General features: G+C 37.3%; 1 long non-coding RNA gene across 1 annotated transcript; it reads right to left on the bottom strand.

Moving 5' to 3' along the window:
• Nucleotides 1–5616: 5616 nt before the first annotated feature.
• On the bottom strand, nt 5617–10303 carry LOC124419603. Its single transcript, XR_006940724.1, has 3 exons — nt 9112–10303; nt 8833–9047; nt 5617–5709 (listed from the first exon to the last, which is right to left on the bottom strand). It is a non-coding gene; the product is annotated as an uncharacterized LOC124419603 (long non-coding RNA).
• Between the last annotated feature and the right edge of the window lie 863 nt (nt 10304–11166).

The following is an 11166-nucleotide window of genomic DNA, read 5'->3' as shown; positions in this document are numbered from 1 at the left end:
ATATAAAACTGGCTTCACGCCAATCCAATCTTAAACTAAAAAAAATAATTTACATATTTAAATCCAACTTATTTGCAGAAACATTAGAAACTCCAATATCAAATTATAACATACAATAAGAAAATCTTAAATTAAATCTAAATAAGAGTGAGTGTTCTCAAATTTTGTCGGAACCATTTTATGGTAGTATGAGTATTTAAGGCAAAAACGGGCGGACTGTTAATAGGGGACATGGCACTCCTGATATGAATTGTATATAAAAATTAATTTATCTTGGAAACTCTCAAGATTCTACCTATAATCTTGAAATTTTGCACGAACGGCTTTGAACGGACGAACTAGAACTAGAAACAGAAATAAGAAAATATAAGTTCTCAAATTTTGTCGCACCCAATTAAGTGTCAATATGGAGCATGTGTACACCCATATGAATTAAATATATAGTTCCCTACTGATATTCATGCATGTGTGAAACTAATTTCGGTTAGGTCCAGAATAATGTATACTAACTAAGTTTTTAGAGTGGACCTTCATACGAGTAAAGAAAACATTTTTATGCCGAATTCTATCACAATAAATTAATTTATAAATTAAATATATGCGTTTCGGAAGTGAATATTACATAAGAACTATAACCAAAAAAATTTGGTAGAATAGTTTATATGTACACAAAATATATACTCAAGCCGAATTTTATCCCGATAACTACATACACGCAGAGAAAAAAACATGGTTCGGCATGGTTAGGACAACTATTCTATGTTTTTTGTAACAATTTTTGTTATCATAACCAAACAAATTGTTATTTTTATTGAACTTCATCAATATATTAGTTACTGAAAACATTTATATGTTTATGACAATTATAAATTTGAGAATGATTCTCTGAAAAATAATTATTTTTACAACAACTAAATAATGATAATTATTTAAACATATTATGTTATTTAGATTAATTTAAACTATCAAATAACCATTAAATGGTAGGATTTTACACGTTTATCCATATAATGTTTAAGATATAAGTGAAATACGTTCACTATTAATAATATTTTGGTATCCCCAATTTTCTATCAGTTGTATGGTTTATTCGTACTAGATAGGATTAAATAAATTGTTAAACAATCGCAGTGTTAAAATAATTGTGAAAAATAAATAATATCTAAAAATATAATAGGAAACAAAAGAAATAAATAAATAAAATAGTGTACATAAAAAATTAATAATTAAAAAAAATTAAATTTTGTTAATATTGGCATGAAAGTGTGGATATATATTTTTATGGGAATATCAGTGCTTGGAAGTTTTGTGTTTGTTTAAAAGAAAATTAACAAATAATTACGTTTTACGCCGAGCACATTAAATTAACCATATTATGTTTAATATGTAACCATAACATGGTTACTTGAAGACATGTGACTACTTGTAACCATAATATGGTTACTTGAAACAATAATATGATTACTTAAAGCCATTATATGATTACATGAAACCATAATGTGGTTGCTTGAAACTACAACAACATCACATTATGACTAATAAAACTATATTATGATGAAATATTTGGACTATATTTAATCATAATATGATAGATTATTATACTAATAATGATCATAATATGATATTTCTTTATAGTAAAAATGATTATAATATGTTTTATTATATGATTACATGAAACCATAATGTGGTTGCTTGAAACTACAATATGATGCTACAACATCACATTATGACTAATAAAACTATATTATGATGAAATATTTGGACTATATTTAATCATAATATGATAGATTATTATACTAATAATGATCATAATATGATATTTCTTTATAGTAAAAATGATCATAATTTGTTTTAACTTTAACCATAATTCTAACCATAATATGTTGCTCTTAGATTATGGTTACCACAACTATATTTTTTCTCTGCGTGTATAAAGCAAGAAACAATTGTTCAATTCACAATCGATGTTGTAGCGTTGTATGCGTTGTATGTCAGCAGCTGCTACAATAGTCATAACAATGTTGTTGGTATTTTCTATGCAAAAGCTCAGCAGTCATAGTATAAAATATTTAATTCAAGTAACCGAAATATTAATAAACAACTACACGCAGAGAAAAAACATGGTCGTGGCAATCATGTTCAAAGAGCAACATACTATGGTTAAAATTATGATTGAAGTCTAAATATATTATGGTTATTGTAAAAATTTTAAAATATCACATGATTAAAATCAGTTAAAATATTTTATTACAATATTTTTTATTTACCACTAGCTAAAACCCGGTGTGCTTCTCTACCCCAATCGAAATTAAATACATAATAATCAAAAAAAGTATTTATGACAATATATTTCATTTAAATTTCAAAATAATACATTAATGATCTATTTATTTCTTACTTGCTAAAATTGAATATATACTTTAATTCTTAAAAAATTATTGTTATTCTAATGCCTTGGGATATACAATATTAAAATTAGTTAAGATATTTTATTACAATATTTTTTATTTACCACTAGCTAAAATCCGGTGTGCTTCTCTACCCCAATGGAAATTAAAAACATAATAATCAAAAAAAGTATTTATTCAGTTACTGATTTCTCTTGATGACAATAATTTCATTTAAATTTCAAAATAATGCATTAATGATCTATTTATTTCTTACATGCTAAAATTTAATATATACTTGGGATATACAATATTTTTTGTTTTGTAAATAAAAAGCCCACCTAACGATTTTGAAAATTCTAACCACAATAGTTTATAGATGCCAAGCAAGTTCGATATATATATGAAAATTTTTGATTTATCAAACAGTTTAAAGATATAAGAAATTTTATATTTAATTCATATATGTGGTGCCAATCCCCCCTTTGAAAGTCCGCCCCTTATTTTCTAAATGTTAACAAAAAAGTTATTCATATAAAATTTGAAGATGCTAGCTCTAATAGTTTCTTATATATTTTTTCTATTTAATTCCTGTGGGTGCTTCAGACGAAAGTCCGCTCTTTTTCCTCCAAAATATTCAGATGAATATTAAAGTAATTTATGCAAAATTTGATGAATCTAGTTCTATATTTTCCTAGATAAACCATATCTTGTATTTTATTCATATAGGAGATATCAAGTCTCCATTAAAAGTTCGCTCGATATACTCTAAATGTTGAGATGAATTTCAAAATTCTTCAAGTAAAATTTAAAAAATCTAGCTCAGATATACGAATTTTTCTATTTTATTCAGTCCGCTCTTTTTTCTTAAACTTTTTCAAATAAATATTTAAGTTCTTCGTGAAAAATTTTATGAATTTAGTTGTATTAGTTTTCCAGGTAAATGAATTTTTGTATTTAATTAATATGGGAGGTGCCGCTCCCCATGGGTTGTCCGCCAATTTAATACCCAAAATGTTTACATAGATGTTTATATTATTTGTGCAAATTTTAAGATTCTAACAGTAAGAGTTTCAAAAAAACGATGTTTTGTATGTTATTTTATGGGAGGTGCCATGCCCCTAACGCTAGTCCTCCCACATCTTATCCGAAATAATCATATAGACACTAAAGTGGTTCCGACAAACATTGAGGAATCTAACGAATCTTAGGAACGAATTTTTATATTTTATTAATATGGGAGGTGCCGCTCCCCTCTTGCCAATTTATTACCCAAAATGTTTACATGAATGTTAGAGTTATTCGTTCAAAATTTTAAGATTCTTACTGTAACAGTTGCCAAGATAAATGAATTTTTGTATTTAATTTATATGGGAGATGCCACCCCTAACTCTAGTCTGCCCACTTTTTATCCTAAATAATAATATTAACACTAAAGTGGCTCCAACAAAATTTGAGGACTCTAACTGTTATATTATCTCAAATATACGGATTTTATATTTTCTTAATATGGGCGTGGTTCCTCGCCCACTTCAAATTTCAAAATAAAAAGTAGCCAATCAACTATTCTAGACATACCGGAATACGCTGTGAAAATTTCAAACACTCATTCATTTTTTTATATATATATATATATATATATATATATAATATATATATATATATATATATATATATATATATATATATATATATATATATATATATATATTATATATATATAATATATATATATATATATATATATATATATATATATATATATATATATATATATATATATATATATATATATATATATAGAATATAACAACTAATATTAATTAATGACAACTAACAGCAAAAAACAAAATGATGAACATTCTTATCGAGGCGACCATTATAAATTGAAAGTTTTAGGGAACTGATCTATTGCTACCACGTATTCCTATGCCCACATCGAAGATGCCATTCCATTTTAATAGCCTGCAATTTCCTATTAGCCTAACATATGCAATGACGATTAATAAAGCTCAAGGTCAGTCCATGCAAGTTTGTGGACTTAATCTAGAAAATCCATGTTTTCACATGGACAGCTTTACGTTGTAATTTCGCGAGTAAGAAACTCCTGAGATTTATATGTATACGCACAAAAGGGAAAAACAAAAAATATGGTGTATCCCAAAGCATTAGAATAAGAATTATTTTTTAAGAATAAAAGTAATAAAAGTGTTTCAGTAAATTTTAGAATGTTTTTAATGTATTATTTTAGAATTTAAATATATTGTCATCATATGAAAAATTGCATAATCTAATAAGTAAATAATTAAATATTGCAATTATTTTGTTTTTAATTTCTATTGGGGTAGCGAAACACACAGGGTATTAGCTAGTAAGAATATACATTTTTTGTAATTACTTCACGTGAGAGGCACCAACATTTGGGAATATAGCTGTTACGTTTTGGTTTTGGTATTTACTTCATATGATAGGCGTCACGTCTGCTTTTGCTGAACTCCCTACTTGCGTCAAAAAAAAATTGTACAAAGTTTAGGGACTCTCTACGTGGCAACTCACACATTTAAAATTTCAACAGAAAATGTAGGAATTTATAGTGAAAATTTTAAGAAAATCGGTTTAGCCGTTTATTTAATCGCCTATAAAAACATACAAACACACATTCATTTGTTTTTAAATATATGAATAGAAGATATATAGCTATACCCAATGTCCTAACTTCCAGATTTTGAAAATTTTAACTGCAATAGTTTTCCAGATTAACAATATATTACATAGAGAGATGCCAAGCAAATTATTGCAAGTTCGCCAATTTCTTTATTATATATATGTTTTGCCAAGCCATTGCAAATTAATTTCATGGATAGATAAAAATTGGCGAACTTGCAATAATTTGCCCGTTATCTTCTGAATGTTTACATTGATGTCAAAGTTATTCATTTAAAATTTGAAGATAATAGTTTCTTAGATATAAGTCCGCCCTTTTTCCTCCAAAATATTCAGATGAATATTAAAGTTCTTCGTGAAAAATTTTAAGAATTTAGTTGTATTAGTTTCCCATATAAACGAATTTTTGTATTTAATTAATATGGGAGGTGCCGCTCCCTCATGGGCAGTCCGCCAATTTATTACCAAAAATGTTTACATAGATGTTAAAGTTATTTGTGCAAAATTTTATTATTCTTACTGTAATAGTTTCGCCTACTTTTTATACAACTTTTTATCCTAAATAATTATAAAGTAGGTTTGGTTAGGTTTGCAGGCTGTCCCTTGCAGTTCGCATTAGGGGCACACTTGGGTCCATGTTATGATCCCTTTGTGGTACCTGAAAAGAGAAAGAAAACGGTCGGCGTATTATTACACTTCGACCCATCTACTCTGGTTTCCTATCCAAACCATTTTGTCGCACGAATAAAGGAGTCTATCCTTCGGATGTCAGCCTCAGATAGGTCCGTTAAATCGTGCATGACATTCGCTCCTAGCAGATTCGATCTATGCTCCGCTAGGGCAGGACACTGACAGAGGAAGTGAACAGTACTCTCCTCTTCCTCTTCGTCTTGACAGCTCCTGCAGAAGTCATTACTAGGAAGGTCTAGTCTTCTAGCATGGAGCCCAAAAGGCCAGTGGCCAGTCACCACTGCAATCAAGTTTCGAAGATTTGCTCTCGGAAACTGAATTAGGACTCGTGATCTTCGTGGGTCATAAGACGGCCACATGATCCTCGCCAGTCTACAGGTAGCCTCAGTCGACCATCTGTATTGCGCAAGCTCGTGGAGTTTTTCGCGAATCGAGCGCTTGCAGCTTGAAAGCGGAATGCCAACGAAATTGTCGGTGTACTCTGTCGCTAGTGAGGAACCCACTTTCGCAATCTATCTTTCGATGACCTGGAATCCAATACAGTCCCACTGTGGAATGCTTCGCCATCTCATTTAGAGATGCCCGGCATTCTAGGACCAAGTGTGATGTTGTATAAACACCACTTATAGCCCTTAGGGCAGCCTGACTGTCGGTATAAATTCGAATATCTTCCTGGTAAATTCGATAGAACCTGAGCCAGTTTGCAGCCCGTTTTATGGCTGATAATTCAGCCTGAAGTACGCTACATTGGTCAGGAAGTTTAAAAGAAACTTCCGTTCCAGTATGTGCAATATAGAAGCCACCGCCCACGCCATCTTCCGATTTAGAGCCATCGGTGAAGACCTGATACGAACCGTCACGGAGGATAGATTCCATCTCATTTGGGTCGTGTTGAATCGACACTGAAAAGCTTATGTCAAAAGATGGTTTGGGGATGCAATAATCAATGTTTCCTGGCATTGCTCCTAGGAAGTTGATTATGGTAGAGTGACCTGACTTAGTCATATGCCACCTACCGATTGTACTGAGTCTAATCGCTGAGTTGAGGGCAACCTCCTGAGCCATTAGATCAACAGGTAACCAATTCATCATGACAAAGAGAGCCTTTGATGGAGTGGTACGAAGGGCACCTGTTATCATTAGCGCCGCTGCGCGAAGGATACCTTCAAATCTCTTTCGGTGGACGTCCAATAGTAGGGATTTCCACCAGACGAGTGCTCCATACATCAGTATGGGCTTGACTACCATGTCGAAGAGCCATTTGGTATTCTTGGGATTAATACCCCAGGATTTGCCTATTGCTCTCCTACATGAGTATAGGGCCGCAGCCGCTTTGTCCACTCTGGATTGAGTGTTCAGATGCCATGATAGTTTTGAATCCAGGATGACTCCTAGATATTTTGCACTATCAGATAACTTTAACTCGACCCCATTCAAACGAGGGAGAGTGAAAGTGGGCAACTTGTATTTCCTGGTGAAGAGAACAAGTTCCGTTTTAGCTGGATTTACGCTTAGTCCGCTGTTTGTACTCCAGGTACTAAGTGATCTAAGGGCAGTTTCCATTCTATGCGATATAGTGTCCAGGTATTTTCCAGATACTATGACAGACACGTCGTCCGCATACGCAATGACCCCAAAGCCCTTGGACCTAAGTTCCATGAGAAGGGGATTCAATGCAAGGTTCCATAGTAATGGAGACAGAACTCCACCTTGTGGAGTTCCGCGACTAGCCACTTTCGTGACATTTGCTGCTCCCATTTCCGAGACGATGACCCTTTTAGTCAGTAGTCTCTTTATGAAAGCTTGAATAGGCTGGTTTATTCCCAGGCCATGTAAAGCCGATATTATCGACTCAGGGTGTACATTATTGAAAGCCCCCTCAATATCAAGAAAGGCAACAAGTGTGTACTTCCCTTGCTCTAGAGTCTTTTCTATGTGACCCACTAGCGAGTGTAGCGCAGTCTCAACGGATTTACCTTTCATATAGGCATGTTGGGACGCTGATAAGAGGTCAGGATTGATACTCATTCTCAGATGTATATCAATGATCCTTTCCAGTGTTTTGAGAAGAAAGGAGGACAGACTAATTGGTCTGAAGTCCTTTGGCTTCGTGTGAGAGGTCTTTCCCCCTTTCGGGATAAAGACCACTTTACACTTGGTCCAGGGTTCTGGTATATACGACCATTTAAGGCAGGCAGTATATAACCGAATTAGCCAAGGCATGAGATGGACAGCATTATGTTGCAAATCCGCAGGTATAATACCATCAGGACCCGGTGATTTAAATGGGTCAAAACTCATAATATATGTGGTATCAGCTGGAAGATTTGAGAGCTGCATGTCAATTCTGTTTTCAGGAGATTGACAGCCTGGAAAATGCGTAGCCATTAGAACTTCCAAGGTTTCCTGGCTGCTGGTCGTCCAGTTTCCACATGATTTCTGAATGAAACTCGGGACTGGAGGAGTTGACGATAAGACTTTGCGAAGTCGACTGGTCTCGGAGGAACCTTCCACGCCGCTACAGAAGGTTCTCCAAGATTTGCGCTTTGCATTTCTTATCAGATTTTTGAATCTATTTACAGAGGTCTTGTAAAAAACCAGTTTCCTGTTTTCTTTGCCTCATTAAATAGCCTTCGCGATTCTCTTCGAGATTTCGCAATGTCCGCAGACCACCATGGAGGTCTGCTTCTGCCATTGTAGGTCTTTTGTTCACATGCCAGTGAAGTCGCGTGTTCAAAAACGTGATTTACCGTTTCCACCGCATTTTCTATGTCCGATATATTTTCAATGATCGGTATATTCTGGAGCGAACGTGAGATTAAAGCAGATTGCTTTTCCCAGTCTGTTCTTCTCCTGTTTCTAAAGGGTCTTGTGACCCCTACATTAGCTACGATTTCAAAATCGATATATTGATGGTCAGAGAAGGAGCAGTCGTTCGAGACATGCCATCCCCTGATCCAATCATGATGCATAGTGCTAACTAGCGTGATATCAAGAACTTCCCTTCTGTTTGAAACAATAAAGGTCGGTTCGGATCCTGTATTTAAAATATCAAGATTATTGCATAGAATGAAGTTAAATATTGACTCACCTCTAGCATTTATATCCGAGCTTCCCCAGACAGTGTGGTGGGCATTTGCATCAGCCCCCATGATGATCGGCATTCCCTTGGAATTAGCCATCTCAATGGATCTGCAGACCAAGCTGTTTGGTGGTTGGTCGCTATGGTCGTGAGCCATGTAGGCGGATATTACCAGTATAGCACCTACACTGGTTTCCCATGTGGCTACAACGGTGTCTTCATCACTGAAATCAGAGAGGATGAAGATGTTAAGACTGCTTTTAGCTACTATACAGGATCTAATCTTACCAGATCTTCTTTGGTATAGTAGCTTATAGCTTTTCATGCCTAGTCCGCTCACCCTTTCTTGGTGGATCCAGGGTTCCTGGACTAAGGCGAGCTCCTCCCCACCGACGCCCATACGGAGGAGCAGAGCAGCCGAAGCTGCTTTGGAGTGGTGGAGATTAATTTGAGTTAATCTCACCATCTCCTTTTGTGTCAAAGTGCAACACTGTGACGTTGGCGTCCTCCTTGTCTGAGGCAAGGAGATCGTCTTCGTCAACTGACAGTTCCACTCCGTCAAAGAAACCCTTAACCAATCGAGAGGTTGATTTAGTGGTACTTTGGCTGAGTGAAACATCAGTCTCGTCGCATGACATCTCTGCAGAAGATTGTTCAGGATCGGGATCATCCCTTTCCAACAGTCCCTTGTCGTCGCCTCGGTAGACACGGAGGAAGATCGACTCGAAGCCGTAGTAGACCTTCCCCTGTTTCTCACGAAGCGGCGCCAGTGACTCCTGGTTCAGAATCACCACAATCCTTCTGGAGCTGCCTACTGGTTGAGAGACCCTGACGACCTTCCAATCTTGTGTTGGAAGGTCCGGATTCCCAACCCGTAGGAGTTCCATTATCTCCGCCTTATTATGAGGTTCCGCGGGGATTATGGCGGTGGATCTAGGCCTTCGTGGAATCTCGTCCACAGAGACCACTTCCAGCTTTGCGCCTTCCCACGGATCCTTGATACGAGCGACAGCCTGCTTCAGGAGCGAAGCTGAACGCTCATTGGAACAAGCCATCAGTTTCACACGATTGTGAAACCAACCGCCGTCCTCACACTGAGGGGGGGACCAGGGTTCTGTTTAAGAACTTCCCAGAACACCCCCATCAGTTTCTTGCGTACTATGTCCCATCTAGATGGGGACATAGCGCCGTCGATGTCACTCCTGTCGATGACAGCACGCGTGAGATGGTCCTTGGCCACCTCACTGAAGGTCCTGTCATGCGGCTTGGGGAGTGACGGTTTTGGACGTTTTGTCCCGGGCTGCTGGCCCTGAGGATTGGTCTCCTCCTCAGAACGTTGCCGTTTAGGCGCGTCTTTGGACGTGAGGGGGGGACTTTTCTCCAGAACAGCCAGTTTTTCCTTAGCCCATTGGAGAGAGGACTTATCCTCTTCGGTGAGCGACTCAGCTGGTTTACCAGCTAAGCGGCTCAAAATCTTTGCGGCGGAACGCCGCTGTAGAAAGGCCCTTCTACAGCGTGCCTGGGGGTCTTGTCTGCCGAGGTGGCCTTGGGAGATGCCGTTTGGGAACCCGAAGTCTTGTTCGCAGTTTCCGCGTGCATAACCGGCACTGGGGTCGCTACCTTGGTTTTCGAGGCCTTGGTAGTCCCCAAAACAGGGGGTTTTATCGGCTTATTGCCAATACGGGCCTGAGCTGCACGTGAGGTACTTGCGGAGAAGTCCAGAGGTACCTCGCTGCTTATTTTTCTGCATCCAGCTTTGAAGCCAGATGCTGATTTTGTGTTGCGACTGACGAATCCAGGCTTCCCTAAATCCGCAGTCGCTGTGGGTTTGGCGCCGGTAACCTTCAGGCTAGCCCGACCCGGTGTCCCCGTCGAACTAGTCTGGGTGGCAGTCGCACTCGACTCACCACGCCTGTCGCCTTCGCCGTGGGAGTAGGGTCTCCGGAAATTATGAGGCCCCTTACCGGATACGCGGGGCACGGTTTCTTATCGGACATGACATCTACGAAGTTGTGCATTTTATACTTGCTGCCAAGTATAGAGATTCTGCATTGGTGTTGTTGCAGACCACCTAGCCGCCCAATATGGGAAACAGACGCTAGGTGGATTTTGGAAAGGACGGACCGTTGGACCTTGGGTGTACTAAACCCGAACGGACTGCATTGTCAAAAAGGCCCCATCACAATGATGAGGATAACTTTCTGACAAATGCGAGGACTGGTAGCCGCCCCATCGGGGAGAAACAGACGCTACCAGTCGTGGGATGGGTAGTTCTTAGTATGTGCTCGTCATGAGCCCTTCTGGCATGGGTGACCCTACCAGCACGGCCTGCATGAGTCAACA

Source organism: Lucilia cuprina, chromosome 4 (assembly GCF_022045245.1).
Source record: "Lucilia cuprina isolate Lc7/37 chromosome 4, ASM2204524v1, whole genome shotgun sequence".
NCBI lineage: Eukaryota > Metazoa > Arthropoda > Insecta > Diptera > Calliphoridae > Lucilia > Lucilia cuprina.
This window is presented reverse-complemented; position numbering and strand designations above follow the sequence as displayed.